Genomic DNA, 22,028 nt, shown 5'->3' with positions numbered 1-22,028 from the left:
GTGGAAGGATACATACCTGGAACTTCTTCCAAAGCTATTTAAACCACACCCGATCAGCAACTCACGCTTCGCGTTGTTCTGCTCCTCACAGCTGGACGGTCACCGTGTCAGCTCCTGCATCTGGACTTCAGCCACGCCTGTCAGCATCCTGGGTCACCTGCTAAGAGAGAATTGGAGAGAAAAAAGACCTTACCTGCTAAAGCTGCATCACAGAGACTTCACACCGACGATCCTGAAAGGGAAGACATCATTTTAAAAGCATTTCGCTTCGATCGCTGCAGCGCTGCATTTCACTCACCTTTCCTGGGCACCTCCATGATCAGCAGCGATCATCCGGATCCGCAGCCACTTACCAGAGCCTAGAGAGAAAAAGACAAGAACACAAGGTGAGAGAAGGAAGGGAATAGGAAAAGCTCAGTTTCCTTCTAAGGCTTACCTGTTGGGTCATTCCCATTTCATTTCGGGTCCTGCCGCTTCCTGGTATTCCGGACCCCGGCCCCTATGGGGAAAAAAGACAAAGACATTGAATGAGCGAATGCAAAGACATTACCCGAACGCTCATCCAGAATTTACCTGTCATTTACTGGAACTGCACGTTTCACTTTGGGTCAGCGCCATATCTCCGGCATTCCGAACCCCGGCCCCTAAGGGGAAAAAAGACATAAGCGATTAGCGCTTGCTGCAATAAGACAATGAACATTATTATAAGGCTTGAACTTTTGAACTTGCTACAGAACTCTTACAGCGCCTTACCTGAATAGTCAAGCTTATCTGAACTCCCATCAAACCTCAATCCAGTGAAGTAACTGGGTTTCAACGCGCCCCTGCATCAGAAGCAGGATGGAGAACCCATCCTTTCAGACCCTAAGGTGAGACTTCATGGGGAATCGAGGAAGGGTATCGTGGAGGGCTGGAAGGGAGTGGGAGGCTTGAGCATTATTCCGTCAGTAGGTAATAATCCCTTTTCACGCACAGGGGAATATTCCTGCGAGCCAGTGAGTCCATCTTCAGCGTCCTGCGCTTCACCATAGAAGAAGCATCAACACTCGAAGCCAGACCTGCACCTCCGTTCTGGAATGGAGTCAAAAGGGTCAAAAGGGACCTCATTACACCGTTAAGGATGACTTACCCTACTTCCAGGAGCGGTTGTTTCTGCCTAGTAAAGAATTGCAAGAACTTGTTATTGCCCATCATCATGAATCATTAATGGAAGGACACCCTGGTATCGCTAAAACAGAGGAAAAAATCAAACGCCACTTCTGGTGGCCTTCTTGGAGAAAAGACATAAAGTCTTTTGTATTGTCTTGCGGAATTTGCGCCCAAAGCAAGGGTCAAAGGAAAAGGCCAGCCGGCCTACTTCAACCCTTGGATATTCCACCGGCACCATGGCACACCTTGTCAATGGACTTTATAACTGACCTGCCTCCTTGTGCTGGTTACAGCACTATCCTTGTAATTGTGGATCTATTCTCCAAAATGGCCCACTTTATCCCTTTAAAAGGTTTGCCTTCAGCTTCCACCTTGGCCAAGGAATTTCTGGAGAATATAGTTCGCATACATGGTTTCCCTTCCATATTAGTCTCGGATCGTGGAAGTCAATTTATCTCCCATTTTTGGAAGAAGTGTTGCCAACTAGCACAAATAGATGTGCGGCTATCCACCAGCCACCACCCCCAGACCGACGGACAAACCGAGAGAACCAATCAGACTCTCGAGCAATATCTTCGGTGCATGTTACACCAATCCGAGTTAAATTGGAAAGACATCCTTTGGATCGCAGAATATGCATACAACAATTCAGTGCATTCTGGAACTGGACAAACTCCTTTTTATACTTTGTATGGTCACCATCCTCGTACCTCTGATCTAGATCCACCTCTGACCCTGGAAATGCCCGCAGTAAATCATCTGCATTCCACAATAACCCAAGCCTTCAAAGAAGCTGCAACTCATTTACAGCAAGCCAAGAAAAAGTATAAAGAAAACGCTGATTTGCACCGAAGTAAAACTCCTCCTTACCAAGTAGGAGATCAGGTATGGCTAGCAACGAAACATTTACCCCTCAAGGGCCCGCAAACCTTCAATCCCAGATTCATAGGACCTTATCCCATCAAGGCTATAATCAATCCTGTGGCCTTTAAACTGGATTTACCGTCTAACATGCATATTCATCCAGTTTTTCATGCACCACTTTTGAAGCCAGTACAACCAGGGACCCGACTGTCCAAGCCTCCAGACCCAATTCAAATCGAAGGGGAATTAGAATTCGAAGTTAAAGACATTTTAGACTCCAAGGTGTTAAAGTCCAAACTCTTCTATCTTGTTGACTGTCCGACTGTCCGACTTGTTGACTGTCCGACCCAGCAACCCCAGAGGCAGGCATCATTTCCCCCAGGGAAGTGCCAGCGGGCCCAAGCTGGGGCCCTTTGGACACAGTCCTGGCGCCTTAGGCGCCAGGCTCATGTTGGACCCCTGTCCTGGCGCCTTAGGCGCCAGGCTCATAAAGCTAGACATGTGTTCAAGTGTTTTAAGGTGCACTTACCTGATGCAGACCATGCTGCTACATCCAGGCCCTCTTGAGGCCTGAATGGAACTTTACCTGTGGACCTACTTTCCCCTGGGTGTGGTCGGGGAAGGATACATACCTGATCGGTGGAAGGATACATACCTGGAACTTCTTCCAAAGCTATTTAAACCACGCCCGATCAGCAACTCACGCTTCGCGTTGATCTGCTCCTCGCAGCTGGATGCTCACCGTGTCAGCTCCTGCATCTGGACTTCAGCAACGCCTGTCAGCATCCTGGGTCACCTGCTAAGAGAGAATTGGAGAGAAAGAAGACCTTATCTGCTAAAGCTGCATCACAGAGACTTCACACCGACGATCCTGAAAGGGAAGACATAATTTTAAAAGCATTTCGCAGCCACTTCCCAGAGCCTAGAAAGGAAAAGACAAGAACACAAGGAGAGAGAAGGAAGGGAATAGGAAAAGCTCAGTTTCCTTCTAAGACTTACCTGTTGGGTCATTCCCATTTCATTTCGGGTCCTGCCGCTTCCTGGCATTCCGGACCCCGGCCCCTATGGGGAAAAAAGACAAAGACATTGAATGAGCGAATGCAAAGACATTACCCGAACGCTCATCCAGAACTTACCTGTCATTTACTGGAACTGCACGTTTCACTTCGGGTCGGCGCCATATCTCCGGCATTCCGAACCCCGGCCCCTAAGGGGAAAAAGACATAAGCGTTAGCGCTTGCTGCAATAAGACAATGAACATTATTGTTAAGCTTGAACTTTTGAACTTGCTACAGAACTCTTACAGCGCCTTACCTGAATAGTCAAGCTTATTTGAACTCCTATCAAACCTCAATCCAGTGAAGTAACTGAGTTTCAACGCGCCCCTGCATCAGAAGCAGGATGGAGAACTCATCCTTCCAGACCCTAAGGTGAGACTTCACGGGGAATCGAGGAAGGGTATCGTGGAGGGTTGGAAGGGGGTGGGAGGCTTGAGCATTATTCCGTCAGTAGGTAATACTCCCTTTTCACGCACAGGGGAATATTCCTGCGAGCCAGTGAGTCCATCTTCAGAGTCCTGCGCTTCACCATAGAAGAAGCATCAGCACTCGAAGCCAGACCTGCGCCTCCGTGGGAATCAGGTGAGCGTGACAGTATGAAAATAATGCGCTTTACTATTAAATAAAATTACCATAGCAGGTCAATAGGTATCAATAGTGTGAAGATATCAAAATGGGGTTTGAAGAGATGAAAGGAAAAATGTATATCAAATTAGTGAGCAGGGATATAAGTAACTAATGGAAAGGGGTATTGTAAATAGGTAAAAGATCAGGTATTTGCATTATGTTATTAGATGTTGTTAAGATTGATTGTGTTTGAGACTGGTGCCTGAAAACTTGCTGTGTGAGTTAATGTGTTTAATGTATGTTATTTTCAGATGGTCCTGAAAAAATGTCCTTGCTGCATTATGTGGTATTTAGTGTATAATCTGCAATTGCAATTGTATGCCTCTTATAATTTGATTTCAGATACCCAAGTGTGAAGGGAAACTTAAATGGATTTATGTACTTGATTCTTAAACAGTCTTTTTCTTTTTAATCTAGAAAAATAATTGTTTTCCCTGTCAGTGCACCGGATCCTTGGAGTGCGCCGATCTCTGGAGAATGCCACTGGAATGGAGTCCCCTGGAAAGCCCCCGGACCAAAAAAGGGAATGAAGATGATGAACCCGAAGAAGACCCACATACAAAGCATGGAAGTTCACCTCACCAAGAACGGTTTCCTGAACAATTTCTGAATTGACTGTTAAAGATTATTTATTGTTTTTTAAATTATGTTTTACACTGTTTTTTACTGATTCTTACATCAGACTGAGGGGACGGGCAGAGTGTTATGGATTTACAGTTGCTTTTGCAAGGGACAATATTTTCCTTCAATATGTTATACTTAAAAAAAATACAAAACATTCTAAAAAAAATAAAAAAACAAAAAACAAACAGGAGACCACCAATTAAAAGAGGATACAAGATAAAGGTTTTCAAAAGATGAAAATATAAGTTAGAAAAAAACATTCTAAAATATCAACAAAAAAGGGGAATATTTTTTTTTAAAGAATAGAGAACATACATATTGTTTTTGTCTATGAATATGAACAATTGCATGATGTTTGTTTCTTAAATATTACAACAAGGTAATATCGTGCCCATGATCACACGTTGGTTATGTGTTGAAACCGGGATTATTGCATACTGTTTTTTCCTGCAAGATTTTAGTTATTTCCCAGCAGAAAAAAAAGGAGGGTGTGTGAGAAATTCGGAATGGGCAAATTATTTTCCCTATTCTAAATTTCAACAAGGTAGCTCTGCCTTTCATCATCCACATTTTGGCATAGGTTTGAATTGTAACTAGGGCCAAGGGTGTGAGACTCATATGTGTGACTCAAGGGTATGAGACTCAGGCTGAATCTAAATAGATGCCAAGGTTGAGAATTCACAGAACACATGTGAGAAAATAATCACTTTACTCCAGAATATCACAGTTGTGGGCTGAGTAGCACTGAAAATAAAACTAACATGAAACTACATACTAATTTACAATACCCATTTAACGTATAATAGATTCCCATACTAATATTTAGTGCAAACCAGTCCATGATATAAACGTAGTGCAGATTGATGGAAATACATGATGGTGTGGAAAGGAAATAAACTAAATGTGCAGGCTTAAAGCTGCGCTGTGTCTTAAAGTGTGGAATGTGAGATCTGTTCTGCAGAAGACATTGCATTGTTTCAGAGCAAGAAACAGTGCCTGATTAAAGTAACATTATCTCTTCAGCGTTGCAGTAAATCTAGGTCAAAGGCACAAAGGAAGTCACATGCTATTTTAATGGGCTGATTTGTCAAGGGAAGATTCTTTGAATGACACATGCATTTTAGAAAAAGGTTTGAAGCAGAAAAGGCTTGGTCATTCACTCACTCACTTGCACAGGAAGCACCATGACCATGCACAAAGTATAAAGACCAATGCAACAACGCACATTGTGCAACCACGTTGGACCCATATCTAGACACCAAATGGCACACAGGCCCTGAGGCACACGCAAGCCACAATACACCTGTCGGCCACCCAACAGAAACCATGCCCATCATTGCTGCACCCGAAAGATGCCCAAACACTGCACCCCCCCAAATCCTGTGAGCACCATGGCTGCCCCTCCAACATGTACACGAGAATGCACAGGATTCAAAATGAAGTAGCATTGATGTATGTAGGATGTAAATTGACCCATGACTGATGCCCTGCCTCTCCCCCTCCACAGGCACGGGATCAGACAGCGAGGCGGACGAAACCGCAACACCAAAAAAGACTTGTGCGCACCTGAGCCAAGGCCACGATAACGCCTCCAGGCCCTCCACATCATGGCCTGGCCACAAGGAAACCACTGCTCGCAAGCCACAGCCCCCCAGCCAACAGGGCGCACAGGCTGGAGAACCTTGCGAGCAGCCAATACCCCGGAAGGTGCAGCAGCAAGGATACACTGCTGCCATGAAGGCACCCATGCCAAAAGGCACACCTGCCACCAATCTCCCCACCAAAAAAACAGCAGCCCCACAGGAAACACCTCAGGTGGAAGAGGAGGGATCACCTGCGACCAGTGACATGGAGGGGCCACAGTCGACAGCCACCAGTGATCTTGGAGAGGCAGTGCGATCTGCGCAACATAGCGCAGAGGAGGTGGAGGAAGAAGACACTGCAGTCTAAAGCTTCCCAGAGGACATGCCGGACACCCCAACCATGCTGGACAACCCACAGTTCTCATCTGGGCCTGGATCTGGTGTACACACCTCCGCAGATGACATGCCCATACTACCACGCAGCCCCGTAACCATGCACCCACCACCTCCTCCCATGCAACCACCAGCTGCGCAATCCATCTGGGACATGGAGGGCCGGTTGACCCACATGGAGGAGTACCAGCAGGTCATGCATGATATGGTCAAGCAATACATAGCGGAAGGGGAAGCCACACGCCTGGCCATGCAAGAGAACACCAGAACAATAAGCCGTGCTGTCTAACATGTGGCCCGGTGCGTGCGTGAGGGCATGGCAGTAATGACACAGGTTGTCACCCAGTTGGTGGCCACCATGGCCCAACATCATGCTGTAGAGGCTGACCCACAACCCCCCCCCATCAACCAGCTCAACACCAGTGAGTTCTACCCATACGAGCCCGGTGCGCAGGTCACTGTGCAGTCTGCGCTGGCCAGATGAACAACCCCCTCCACCTAAAAGGGGGTGTCAATAGCATGACACACATTGAGGGTTGAGTTGAACTTGAAGTGGGTGCAGGGATGTGGGTGTGTGGGGGTGTTGGGAAGTGGGGGAGGGGGGTGTGGGTGTGTGGGGGTGTTGGGGGGTGGGGGTTACATGGTGTGGGGTGTGGGTGTGTGGGGATGTTGGGGGCTGGGGTGTGGGGCGCATGGGTGTGTGGGGATGTTGGGGGTCGGGAGTAGATTGTTGTATATTGAGCAGTAGAGGTTCACGTTGGTTCCTGTTCACTGTACATAGTTATGATAAATTTAATACACCTAGTGTGCATAAGAAAAAACACATGACTGGTCATTGTTTTTTGAGTGTGTGTCAATTTATTTCTTAACAGTGCCCAGTGCTCACTGTCCCCCATTCCAAGTGCCTTGTGTAACCTAGTCCATCCACCGTAATGTGCAATCAAAGTCCGGAGTACTACACGTCCTTCATTCACATTGTGCCGTGGTTGATATGTATCTTCTCCACCATCATCCTCCTCATCTTTCGGTGTGATCTGGTCTGTGTCTTGGAGCCGGGGTATGGTGCGCCGGATGCACATGTTGACACTATCTTGCCCATCTTCTCAGGCCTGTATATGAGTGCCCCACCCGACCTGCTGAGGCAGCGAAAACGGGCCTTCAACAGGCCAAAAGTCTTCTCAATTGTGTTACGAGTGCGTACATGTACACTGTTGTAGTCTTCGTCCTGCCTGTTGACTGGTTGCCTGATGGGGGTCATGAGCCATGGCTTCAGGGGATACCCGGCATCACCAGCACAGGAGCAATAGAAACTGTATTTGTGAACATTGTTGTCATTCCTTGTGTGTAATGCCTATGCACTGTTAATGGTCACATGCCACAGATTCATCACAACTGCACTTGACATTTCCTTATAGTAAGACCCAGGTAAGTGTACTTAGGGATGTTCTGTGCTTGGTGGGTATGTGTGCTGTTCATGTCTTAAAGACCTTTCCATCAGGGACAGCACTCACACAAATGAGTTGATAATGACCATGATCTGCTGACATCTGATGGGTGTGTTGCATTTGAAATGTGTACTATACATGTGGAGTGCATCATGACATATATGACTGATGTACTTCATGAAACACAGTGGTTTGCTAATTGTGTTTCCAACTACTTGATGTCACCATGTAGTTGTCCATCATTGCATTCCCCCATGTGATCAAGGCCCAATGGCAATGGTGGTATAGTCTGCCAGTGACGGCAAACATTTCTGTGACAGGCTGGGTGTTTACTGGCATGGTGGAGCAGAGGTACAGTGGATGGGTCCTGCGCCACTCGCTCATATGTTAGTGGTGGTGACTGAATGGTGATTACATTAGTTTCCTTGCTTGCACCATTGCAATTGTAAGTGTCCCTTGAGGAGCCTGGGCCAGTATAGTGGTCTGTCGTGCACCTGTGGGGTGGGTGCCGTGACAGCGATTTCCATCTGTGGCAGTTGGATTTGCCCCAGGTATGGCTGCATGTACAGTGATGTACTTTGCTCCTCTCATGTATTTCAGGCATCGTGCCTGCAGGGTGTTGCATCGTGGTACCTGTGGTTCATGTCTGATGGTGTTCAAGGTGCATGTGCTGGGGTTGGTGCTGTGTTTGTTGCTTACATTAATGCACAACTGTGTAGGCATGCCGCATCTGCATCCATTGGCTGTGTTGAACATTCTGTCGAGGTGATTGGGGTCACAGTTTTGCCACCCAGTTTTCTGTGTCCCCCCCACCCAGGCAACACCCCTCATACCTCAGCCATCAGACAGGTTGCCTATGCTTGTGTTCCCCCCAAGGCAACATCCCTCATTCCCCAGCCAGCAGACAGGTTGCCTATGCTTTTGTTCCCCCCAAGGCATCACCCCTCATTGCCCTGTTTTTGGATTTACCCAGCAGCGAGGTATGTTGTGCAGCACATTGTGCCATGTAGTGGAGAAGCGTGGAGCTGTGCAGCACCACGGCATGATGTGTGGATCCTGAGAATCTTGCACAGCAATTCGTAATCAATTGGCTTGCATTGCACACCATCTGGACATTCAGGGAATGGTAGAGCTTCCTGTTGTGGCACACTACCTCCTCGCCATTCCAGACTACCATCTCCACATGGGTGCACTAGATGGCACTGATTACATTTGGCATGCCTGCCAGTGCATAGAATGCAATTTTTGATGCATTCACCGCCTCCACAGTCCGTGGTAAATATATGTGCTCCCTTCCATGTTTCAGGAGGGCATCTAGCAGCTGGTTGAGCACACGGGAGAAACATGGTTGTGAGATGCCATGCAGCTGCCCCACTATGTACTGGTAGGTGCCTGTGGCACGGAAGTGCAGCACAGACACTACCTTCATCTTGGGGAGATGCCTGTCCGGATGTTGATGAGGCTTACCAAGTCGTCATGGATGATGTTACCTATTGTGCATATGGTGCCCCTGTCCTGGCGGTACAGGGTGTGGATCTGTGCAAGGGTTAGGTCAAATGGACTGGCCTTTAGGCGAGGGATTGGTGGCTGCCTGCATGGTACAACTTCCTGTCCTGGTGGTCTGTGCTGGCCCTGTATCACTCTCCTTCTCCTCCTGCGCCTCCGCTGCATTCCCTGGTTCAATGCCTGCTGGAGTAGTGGCAGTGCATGCATGTCCTCTAGTCCCAGTACTGCAACTGCTAATGGCAGCATTTTGGGTTTGGAAGGGTTGTGGTGTGTGGGTGTGCTCCTTCTGTGCTGTGCCAGACTCCATTGCAACCACCTGTGCTGACTGGGTGCACCTGTGGCAGGTTCGAACACAGCATATTGCTATTAACGGCTGCCCTGCAATGCCGGTGTTAACAGCATCATGGTACCCGTTCTTACCGGCATCTGGATGCCGGTAGGTGCATGTCCGTGAACCTCGTAATGAGCACTTTCTTACGGCAAGCCGGTGTTACTGGCACGGCTGCTGCGTTCCTGCACCTATTCCAGGAAGGTGCTACCCAGTCAAAACAGGTCCCTGCAGATGCCGGTAGCACCGGCATCGTGGGTCATAATGCACCAGTCCAGTAAACGATTACTGGTATCGTTATTATCGGACTGGCAACCTTGTAATGAAGCCCAATGATATCAACAAGGCGCACCCTAGAGAGTCTACCCCAGGCTCATCACCTGGGAGTTCTGATATTGAATCTGAGCCAGAAGGGGAGCGTGGTAGTGCAGTGAATAATATCTCTAATGAAAATCAGAGAATGGCGACCACCCTGCAAAAGAGGAGTTTTTTTAGATTAAATAAAGAGATGCAAAAAGGGCAAGCACAGGACAAACTACAAACAGCTCAGGCATAAGGGCATCTTAAGCAAGTGACAATCTACAGGATGTTTGATAATTGGCATTAAAACAAACCATCTCTGATAAATCTACAGAATATACAATTCTTTGAGAAGAGTGCATATAGCAGATTGCCATTCTCGACCATAAAACAATCAGTAACACTCAAAGAAGGAGTACTTAATTTACAAGATTATTCACATGTGATATGGGGCAATAACCTTTAACACAAATTTGTTTGTGAGCTGTCATGCAGCCCTCATGCACCCAACATGGCAGCAGAGTAACTAGTTTCTACATACCCTAGAGTAGTAAAACAAGGCTTAACACCAACATTTCTAAGTAGATTCCTGGGAATTGTAGTTTTTTTTGCAGTCTAGGTGGCCATTGATTGGTCTGCCAAGTCCAGTGCCCATGAAACATCCCTTTATGATCACAATTGTAGCTCTCCATTGTGTGGGTTTGATGCATGATGGCCCCTGTCTAATTAAACACTGGTGTCCTGGACCACTGTAGGATTGAGACAACTAGGTTGTTTGGCATGGCAAAATCCCTGTACGATGTTACCAGTAGGATACCATGGGTATGATCTCTCATATCTAATATTATCTCATATTTAGTTATACATCTAAATGAAGTATGTAATATATGAAATCATTCTATATGTTTTTTGTAAAATTATCTTTTTCCCAGCTCATTGTGCTTAAACCTTCAATGTGAGTTGTGAAAAAGAGCTCCTCTTCCCCCACTGACTCTATGGGTCTGGGGTACAGCCCTGGGACACAGTTCCCTTCTCCTGTCTTACTGCTCTCATATTCCAGAGGATCCCCACAGAAACCTCTGGAGACCCCACCTCAGTCCCCTCCAGCCCTTCCCCTTCTGGTTCCATGTTCCTCCTCCACTTTCTCATCTGCATGCTCTCTCGCCAACCCAAACCCCATTCCCACTTAATACTCCTCCTCCTCTGTCACTGGCTGGCCCATCCTGTTCTCGTTCACTGAGTGTGTAATGCATGGGGCAGACCATATACAATATGTCATATAAAATGCAATAGTCACATACACGAATTTTAATAGATAGCTCCCATTAACCAAGTGTATATCTGGTTATAAAAAAATGGTCTTTCCTGCTCTCTTCCTGTATGTTTTAGTCTGGATGAAGAACAGACACTGATCTTTAAATATATTCCTTCTCTCCTTATGTGGGATGTGCTGAGCAATTTTATGAGGGGAAGAGAGGAAGGATAAAACAGCCACCAGGACAGATGATGCTCTTACAGCAGAAGACATCCTGTGGAGTGTCTACTACCACACAATGTCACCTTCACCTATAAAGTAGACTGGTGGCCAGTGTAGTGGTGCCATTGTAAGATGCTATGCAGTTTGGCATCCAGTGACAGTAAGGATTCTCCAACATTGATGCTCTTCTGCCATAGCTCATCTGAGACATGCAGTGATACAGAGCGAACAAAATGCAACATCAGCAGGCTTTGATCTTGTACGCATGAAACATGTAATGTAGTAATGTGCATGTCAAGATAACGTGGGCTGGACAACACCCTCAAAGAGAATTTGTTTTTATTCTTCAAATATTCTGGTTCAAGTACACATTGCTCTGCACTGCTAACTCTATCAGTTGGATGAATCAGAATAGGGAATTGTGTATGTGTTCCTCCAGACAGGCAAAGGATATACAGTCACAAAAAAGAGATGTATAATGTGTTGCCCCTCCTCCTCTGGCACTTCCTGACATACCTTGGGACCATATCCAAAAGAATATAGACTCAGCTGATGTTAAGTCTTATCTAAAAAGGGATGCACTGATTCTTCCCACTGAACCCTTGGAAAAACAGCAGAAAATGGTTAAAATGACTTCAATATTCACCAATCTTGATGACCCTCTGTAGGATGATGCCCTCGATAAAATGTGGAAGAATATATCAAAAGATGAGCTATGGCTGACAGCATGTCACATGCATGACACATGTATGCCATAAATTGGACATGCAGGATAGGATCTGAATACCTCCTCCACATCTGAAGATGTGAGGATAGAACAATGTAAGACCCCTGCTTCATTAGGACTTACATTCTCCCAGAAATGAAGCATGCCCTATTATCAGAGAAGAAGGTGCAGGATTGGTGTGCAACACTTTCTGACTAAGCTCTTTGCTTCCCAACTTCCCAATGATACTTCTTCTGTGAATCAGACTGACAGTAAAGTCAAGGCCTCTGTGAAACCTACCTATTCCTCAACCAGCTTCACGGTTTGTGCAGCAACATGTGCTACCTACATTGCGCAAAGCTGGCTGAATGATTTTTCAGCAATTTGTATAAGTACGAAAGAAGGCACAGATTGTTGTGAAGGCCTCTTTGCTATGAGAAACTAGGTTCAACTGTATATCTGTAAAACGGTATGTCTTATAGAGCATGCAACAACCTCATGTAAGTGGAAGTAGCATCTACCATTTCAGTCAGAAGCCAGTTTTCGCTTGGCACTGATGAAAAGGCATCTAGGCTATGCATTCTGTTCCTGTGTCAGAAATGATTTGGACAAAAATTATTGGATTTAATGAAACAGGTACAAGAAGGCAGCAGGTTAGCAATACCAGTGCCGTCCAAACAATCCTCCACATAAAAAATACCTGTCAAGTCAGCCTCTAAAGCCGTTCGTCCAGCAAACTAGAACCCCATTAGGGAGAGGAAATTAAAGGTTTCAGAGATTATTCAAGCCTCAAGAAAACTATAACACCAAATTAACCACGGTCCTGACTGCATGGTTAATTCTCCTACACCCTTAATTGATTGTGGATGGAAACTAATTGGATTTCCACCATCAGTGGGTTAGCTCCATTTCAGACCAATTGCTCTTCAATACAATGTTTCAAGGCTAAAGAAAGGAATTTACTCAGAAAACCATTTCCCCAAGTCAACACAACAATAATACCCAATAACTTGCCACTTACCCCAAGGAGGAGAAGACCATTTCGAAAAGAGAGAAATCACCATGTTCCCAACCAACGAACAGGACTTGGAATACTAGGCTATCCTTTTCTTGGATTTGTAGCAGGTGCATTCAGAACAATATCTGACACAGTGCTCTGTACTCCACTTGCCAAATGTAAACAGTCCATTCTATATGTTCACTAAAAGTTAAGTTTGTGGTTCACATCTATTCCCATTGATTTGAAAGGTGCATACACACAAGTTCGCTGTAGAACATTACCAGTTCTTTGTGCTGCAGTTTCCCATAAACACAAATAAAAGAGGGTTCACCCTGCTGCTGGTTTCCCTGTTGATCTACCACAGGAACAAAACACCATGTTGCATCTGTACGTAGAGGATTGTCTGATATATGCATTAATATTCCTTCAGAAAATGAGAGAAGTCAAGACAGTCTGTCAGCTTCTGGAGTCACAAGGATGATTCTAATAAATTACAATAAAATACACTCAATCCCCTGTGAGATCCTATAATTTAAAGGGGCATCATTTAACAACACACCCAATACATACATACTACCTTCCCTTTTTTGTTCTCTGAAGATACAACACTGTGCCAGAGAACTTCTTAGCATGGTTATATCAATGATGCTTCAGGGGCCACAAGTAGAATTGGCAGCATGCAACCTTGGTAAGACTACATCTCACACTCTAATCCACCACTTGCTCAGGAGTTGGAATTTGAACTCGTGATAAAAACTTCTGGTACAAGTATATCCAGTTATGGCACTGTCATGGCTATGGTGGGTGTAGAAGGAGAACTCCTAGATCATTTGATTGTAACCACATATGGAACCTTGATGTTTTCAAATGCAACTGTGCTGGGACATTCATTGCAAGGATGGTGGCTGATTGGAGTGTCCAAACAGTTCTCAAACTTGTGAAATCTGTCTGCTATCTCTTCAGTTATTCTCCCTAAAGGGAGAAATATTCATGGATGCACAAGCAGCACAGTGGCAAAGGGTTATATCAACTGACGAGGGAGTAAGCTGTGCCAATATTTATCAGACCTCTCGCAAGCCATTGGTCGATGGCCTGAATGTCATCTCGAAGCATTGACGGCTTCTTATATTCCAGGGAAGGTGAATGCTTAGGGAGGCTCCCTGAGAAGGATATTCTGGTACCCTCTCTGTTTGACCAGCTCTGTGCAGGGATGGGATCTCCACAAACTGATTTAATAACTTCAATTTAAACACCCAGGAGCTCATTTAGAGTGTGATGGAAAGTGCACTTGTGCCACACATCGACCGAAAAACCAGCAGAATAGTGGTGGAAGTGCAATCGCCATATTTCCACCGATCACAAATACAGCGAAACTGACGGAAAGTACACCGAGGTAACTAATGCCAATCCACCACAGGTGCTGCCACAAGACTGACAGAACAATGGTGGTCTGCTACCAGAAATTCACTCCTCTGGCATACATGCATTAGCCAATAAGGAGCGGTAATTATGCCAACAAAAATTAATTTTCATTTACGCCAGAAATGTATGCCACAATGGATGTGGAGAAAATGACATGAAAGCAATGCATGAAGTCCTGGCCATCCACTAGAGCAAGATGGCGATTGCAGGGGCACCACTATCTTTAGTGGCCATCCATCTGCAGACACGGAGATGATAGCAAGCAAGACCTTGAAGGGCAGCAGAGGATAGAGAGGAGGCATCTGAAGATGGAGCAGAACCAGATGACCATGCAGCATAACATGGACGGTGAGTGCTGCGAGGGAAATGCATACATATGTTGTGGACAATGTGCTAGGAAGGAAATGGACAGGCATACTGCATGCAGCATTAGCAGTGCAATGAGAACATCCAAAGTAATTTTGTAATTTTAAAAGAGTTAGAAGCACCTATTCCCCCTACTGACAACTCTTTGAAGGACAGGCTCTGGTGCTCCTACATACAGAATGCCCTAACCAATAGAATTACCCTTCTTCAGAGCAAGATCGCTGGTAAAAAAGCTAATATCCCTAACTCTGACACTCCAGCATTCACTCTACGTATACTACTAAACCATCTCAATGCTTTAGCTTCTCGAGAGTCTCATTCCTTAAGGTGGAAAAAATTATCCTCTCACTGAAACCATCAAACTGTCAGGGAGACATCTGTCTAGCCCAAATCATCAAAGATGCGGCAAGAGATCTCTCCCCATTCATAGCCAAACGAATTAATGCCTCTTTTTCATCAGCTACGACACCAAGTAACTTAAAAGAATCTTGAGTCCTTCCACTTCTCAAAAAGCAATCACTAGACCCCTCCATACCTACCAACCACTAGCTATCACGACAGTGCCTTTCTTACTTAAAATATTAGATAAGGTGGCCTACCTACAAATTCAGGACTACTTAGAGTCTAATCAGCTCCTGGGTATCTAACAATCTCAACAACCTTAAGGACAAGGGGAAAACAGGCGTGATGCTCCTCCTTGACCTTTCAGCCGCCATAAATCTGGTGGACCACAAAGTACTATGGAATCACCTTGACTCAGTGGCACATTTCGCCCAGGATTCTATAGTTCGGAGTCAATCATTCTTGAATAATAGGACTATGATAGTGTTTTTTCGCCTGCTGCGGCGACAGACCCTATTCCCATTACATGTGGAGTGCTTCAGGGCTCCTGCATCTCACCCAGAATGTACAACATCTTTACTAAGCCCTTGCTTGATGATCTGGACGGTCTGGGTCTCACCTACACTAACTATGCAGATGATACCCAGATCCTCATACCACTTACAGGGGATGATGATAAAGATGTGGGCCTCATAAACAAAATATACCTCATCATCCAGGCATGGTTGGCTGCCCACAGTCTATGCTTAAATGGTGACAAAACGGAGCTCCTCATTCTAGGGACTGCTTTCAACCTCAGTAAACTTGGCCCAAAATATGCCTCATTTAGCATTGATGGCAACCTCATTAAAGCTTCTAAACCTTTGCCAAAAAGACTAACGCCTTGGCTTCGGCCTCAGCATACACTTGTAAGCTGATTAGAGCAGGTAAACCATTTATATCTAAAGACAGCTCTACCATTCTTGCTAGAGTCCTAATACTGTCGAAGTTGGACTACTGTAACTCACTGTGCTTGGGCGCTAGCAAATACACCATCAATACGATCCAAATACTACAGGACAATGGGCCTCATTACGACCCAGGCGGACTTCGCGGTGCTAAATGCACCGCGAAGCATGGCGGAAAGCCGCCGATAGCGCCATGGGGGTTGGCGGATTTACCGCCCCATTCCGACCTCGGCGGAGCGGTAAATCCCCAATCCCCATTCTGCCCTTCCCCATTCCCATTTTCGCCCCATAGGGTATAATGGGAGTGGGGAAGGAGTTAATTACGCCACCGTAAAATACGGTGGCGTAATTAACAACGAGGTCCCGTAGCGCCATGGTTTTCTCCGGCTGGTAAAACCAGGCGGAGAAAACCTCCATGGCGCTACGGGAACTCGTAGTATGGCGGAGAGGTACGCCATGCACTACGCTGGCGTAATACCCTCTCCGCCAGGGTCCTAATGAGGCCCAATGCCTTAAGAAAGGCATAAGGCATAGCAAGAGGAGAACATATCTCCGAAGCAAGAAGGCAGATCATATGGCTGCCCATCAGTGACAAAACCCTGCTCAAAACGGTATCATTGACTCACAAATGCCTTAACAATGCTGCTCCACGTTATTTCATGGAAAGAATCAACAGAAGAATTACTAACCGACCCACCAGGACTGCTAACTCTGATTGCTTGGTAGTATTTAGATTTAAATTGACCAAAGCTGGGGGGATCAGTTTCCCAGTCAAAGCAGCATATTTTTTGAACTCTCTCCCCCCTCTTTGAGGGCTGATCAAACCTTTCTCAACTTCAGATCCAATACCATCAAATGGCTTAGAGAAAATGACCACTAACCTTTCACTCTGCCCCTCTCTAGTAACCCGCAGAGTTGTAGCTATTAGCTCCAAGAGTGTCATGAATCTGCTATATTTGATTTTCTTTTCCCTTAGAGTAACACTGTAAAGTGCGCATCCATAGACTCCTTCGATCCTTTGTATGTACATAAACTGTTAGTTCTAACTGTATAAAATACGTGTGATCGCTTAAATATGTTATATATTAATACTGTAAATATAGTATTCTTAGACCTCTTGATATATTGTTTGTATATACTTGCTGCTAGCTCCCTAGTTGCATCCCGCTAGGGAACTACTGTTCATTTACTTTTGTAACCAGCGTAACACCAAGCTTAAAGTATACATGTATCTTCCTGCTGTTTGCTGCGCCCTGATACTTCTGGGTCTGGTGCGCATTACAAATGAATAAACAAACAAACATCCATCTACGTGCAGCACCAAGGACTGTAGGCCCAGAATTGCATTCAACCCAGGGAAATAGCAGAAATGGGGTGTGCATGAAAACCATGTAATGCACATGAACATGCGTACTGGTCAATTGAAATTGACACCCAACATTGTGCACCCTACATGGCATATCAGAGATGGTGCCCAAGCCCAAATATGCATCTTCCAAGGGCATGTCTCTAGGTGATGTCAGCAGAGCACACACTCACCGGCCCTCATTACAACTCAGGCGTTAAGGGTTAACGCCACCGTTAACCCTTAACGCCTGATTCCCACCTTAACGCCTGCTTTTTGCAGGCGTTAAGTTCCATGGTGCTAAGGCACCTTGGTGCTAATTACGGCACCGTAATTTACGGTGCCGTAATTAGCGCCTTCCCCACTCCCATTATGCCCTATGGGGCAAAAATGGGAATGGGGAAGGGAAAATGGGAAATGGGGATTTACCGCCCCACTCACCTTGTAATGGGGCGGTAAATCCGCCATCCACCATGGTGTAAACGTAGTTTACACCATGGTGGTAAAGTTGGTGCACTTAGCACCTCAGTTGTAATGAGGGCCACCATGTACTGACTCTACCAAAAGACCATCATGGACCAGAGAAATAGCATAGCTGCTGTCCTGGAGAAGCAGATCAACATTATCACACCCATTCCTCTGATATTGTAGGTGATGAGCTATCACATTTTTGGGCCAGTGGATCTTTCAAACCTCTGTGGGATATGGGTAGCTGGCATCCCATAGCCAGCATTTAGTGGCATCCTCACCCAGGTGCTGGACAGTATCATTTCAAATACATGGACCTAAGACGGAAAACACTCTTGCCACTACTTAGGTCTGCTGGCATGTCTCAGGCTAGGCCTGCTTTGTGCTATCTGCTTTCAGCTGCTATGCTGCCAGTGGCCTGGGGCATGGTGGACTATTGGAGAAGGGCTTGGTATCGGAGAACGAAATTCACTGCCCAAAATATGATCAAACTATGAAATCTTATCGAACTGTCTGGATGTCTTCTGTGGATTTCATTTTGATTTACACACATGTACATTTTAACTTTCCTTCTTATCTAATGTATATAAGTTCATACCGTGGATTTTTAAAAAAAAATGTTGAAATGGATTTTGTACTGCTTTCTATTTTTACTCTGTTTATGGTTTATGGATAATCTGTTTACAATTAACTTAAACAAAAAAAATATAATTTCACGTGTGGGAGAGCACATTACATTCTCACCAGATGCCTGTACCATCAACAACATGCAGACAGAATTCTACAGTGTTGCTGGCCTATCCAAAGTGCTAGGAATACTAGCTGGGATGCATGCAGCCGTTACACCCCCAGGGCACATGAGCAATTGTATATGAATAGAAAACGTTTCCATGGCATGAATGTCAATGCTGTGTGTTATGCAAACATGATATTCATTCATATATGTGCACAATTACCAGGATCCACACATGACACCATGGGAATGTGGAATAGTAGTGTGCCATGAATGCTGTTTAGCACGGCCAATAAGAGGACATGGCTGATAGGTAACTGTTGAAACAAGCAGGGCATAAGTGTACTGTACTGTCAATTTGCATGCCACAAATCCGACATAATCATGCAAATGTGTCTCCCAATTAACCCACAGGTGATACTGCCTATCTATGGAGACCATGGCTACTGATACCTGTGCGCAATACACAAGGTGCCACAGAGCTAAGCAAAAATCGAGTACACACAATGTCATAGAACATGCATTTGCAGGGCTGGAGAATCGATGACGCTGTCGGCACAGTGCTGGAGGCGATCTCCTGTATGGTCCATCATGCAGCATCATTCTGGTATGCAGCATCATTCTGGTATGCTTCATCTTACACACCATTGCAATGTGAAGGGGTGTGTCCTTGCCAGCGGATGCAGACAGGGAGGATGAAGCAGATCACAGTGGAGAGCCAGTAGAGGAGGGTTCACCAACACACTTGCACAAATAAAATGCCATGCGACAGGCACTAATACGTGATTACTTCCAGAGGTGTGTATAGTGGCAGAGAAAGCAGCACACACCTGGGACTTTTCCATACCACAAATTACCACATTAATCTATGACAGCATGGGGCAATGTAGGGTAGCACCCAAACATACAGAGTAACATTACCACTGATCAATTATTCCATGCAACTTTGCCATTCCATCCCAAGGCCCCAACCCAGTAGGTAGTGATATCTGCACTATTACTTTTGTGCACACTGATTGTCTCATAGAAGGACAAGATGAATGACACTGGACATGTGATCAAGTAATGAGAACTTACCCCTTGTACTTGTATGTTCCCCTCCTGGAGTGTCATCTATTTACAACTCACACGGCATAGCGATGAGATGAAAAATGCACCCCACACACGTTGCTTCACGTGCCACTTCCTTGCCATGTAACTACCCCAACTGGGGCCAGGAGTCAAAGTAGGATACACTTTGACTCACATGCAACTTCCTTGCCATGTAAATGGACCAACTGCGACTATGTGTCCAAGCAGGAGGCACATTGTCTCACATGCCACTTCCTTGCCGTGAAAATGACCTGAGCAGGAGACATGTTGACTCCATGTCACTTCCTTGCCATGTACATGGCCCAACTGGGGCTATGGGTCCAAGCAGAAAACATGTAGCCTCACATATGTCTACAATACAAATGTCTCAGTGAATCATGCAGTGCAGTATAACTGTAGATGCAGTGGTCCCTTCACTTCCTCAGTCTCTTCTCTGCGGGTGCTTCATGGCTCCCTGGAATACCTTCTGATGGTGGTTTGGGAGTGGAGCAGTATCGTGTGTGAGGTGGGCTTGCTTCGTGAGATGTTGTGCTGGACACATGCAATGTGGATGACTGTGCCTGCTGGAGCTGTAAAAGGGCCTGTTGGAGTGATTGGTCCTGTCTGTCAAGCAAAGTTGTCAAACATTCCTGCACCCTGTTGGTGGCCTCCAAACAGCAGACCATGTCCAGATGCATGCCACACTACAGGATACCCACAACTGACACAGCACATGTGAATTCTCTGTTTGATGCTGCTAGTCCGGCATTGCATCGCTCCAGTGTCCTCCTGATTTTGATGGACTGTACCTGCTCTACCTTTGCCTTTTCATGTATGTCCATGATGGCTGATGTGTGGTTGTCCAGGGCCTCCTTGGGTGATGCCTGAATCTCATTCTAGTATGTGAGGAGCTGGTTGTGCTGCATCAGTTGTTGCAGGATCTTCTACTGGATGTCCAGCTCTTTTTTGGCTGCATCAGACTGCCATCTGCCCTCGTGGACTTGATTGTGTTGGTCTTCAACCAACAGGGTCATCTGGTCATGGATCTCCACATCATCGCATATATCGTGTGTGTGTGCCACTAGGTAGACTGCTGAGGCAGATCATTGGGCCATTCTCCTGGCTGGGTGTCTGAGTATGCATGCATGCCACCATACACATCTTCATCCTCTCCCTCCTTCATGGGCCTGGGCCACGGGGTCAGCAGCTGCCACCTCTTCCTCCTCCTCAACAGTTCCCACCTGTGACATGGGCGTTACAATGTGAGTTGGGTCTGCAGGGGTTGGCCAGATGGTAGCAGTTCTGCTGCCATGATCCTCTGTGCCTATGGCTGGGTCTGCACTGCTGTCACTGGTATGTGCAGTGTCACCAGAGGTTCTCGCATTGTTCTCTGATATTGCAGCATACTGCTTCTTGCCACTCCTTTTCTGCCATTTGACATGTGCAGCTTCAAGGCCACTGGACTGCTTTGATGTGTTTTCTGCATGGGGAAAAGCATACATTCATACATCAGCTTGTGGTCAGGCGTCATGTTTGTATCTGTGTGTGTGTTGTGCTGTAAATGCATATCACATGGGTGTTGGCAGAAGGGGAGTTGTATTGCACTTGGCATGGGGGTAATGTTGTTTGACATGCATACATGTTGTACCTGTATGATTATGCATGTATCTGTGTGCATGGATTATTTTTATATGGCAGGATGTGTTGTTGTCCACTCACCTGTGTCATGTCCTTCTTCTAGGCCAGTCACGCTTTCCACTTCAATCAGTGGGAGCACCTTCTACTCCCAGGCAGACCATGAAAGAGTCTCTGTTCCCTCGTCATCCGGGTTGTCCTTGGCTTTTTTGTGCCTTTGATAGTGGCATGCTTGTGATCATTCCACTTCTTAAGTAGGTCCTCCTTCTTCTGTGGCACAGTGGACACAGCATTTGCTACACTGACTAGTGACATCCACATGTCCCGCTTCTCACAACCACTGAGATGTGCATCTCTGCGAAAAGGAGTCATGCCTCTACTGGCATCATGTTGTCCACCAACAACTGCAATTCTGTGCCAGTGAACTGTGGGGCCAGGCCAATCAGCTGATCTGTTAATGGAGGCTTGGCAGTAGACTGCAGCACAGTCCTGTGATACCTATCCTTCATTAAGTCGATCGATGGCAGCAGCCATCATTGAAGCACCCTGGGACATCAGATAGGCAGCTTCTTCTGCTCGTGCCATCAAGGAAGCTCTGGTGATGTTAGGAACTCCTTGGGGGTAAGTCCAAGGACAGAA

This window comes from Ambystoma mexicanum, chromosome 10 (assembly GCF_040938575.1).
Source record: "Ambystoma mexicanum isolate Mex_15411 chromosome 10, UKY_AmexF1_1, whole genome shotgun sequence".
Lineage (NCBI taxonomy): Eukaryota > Metazoa > Chordata > Amphibia > Caudata > Ambystomatidae > Ambystoma > Ambystoma mexicanum.
The sequence above is the reverse complement of the archived record's forward strand: the minus strand, read 5'-3'. Positions refer to the sequence as shown.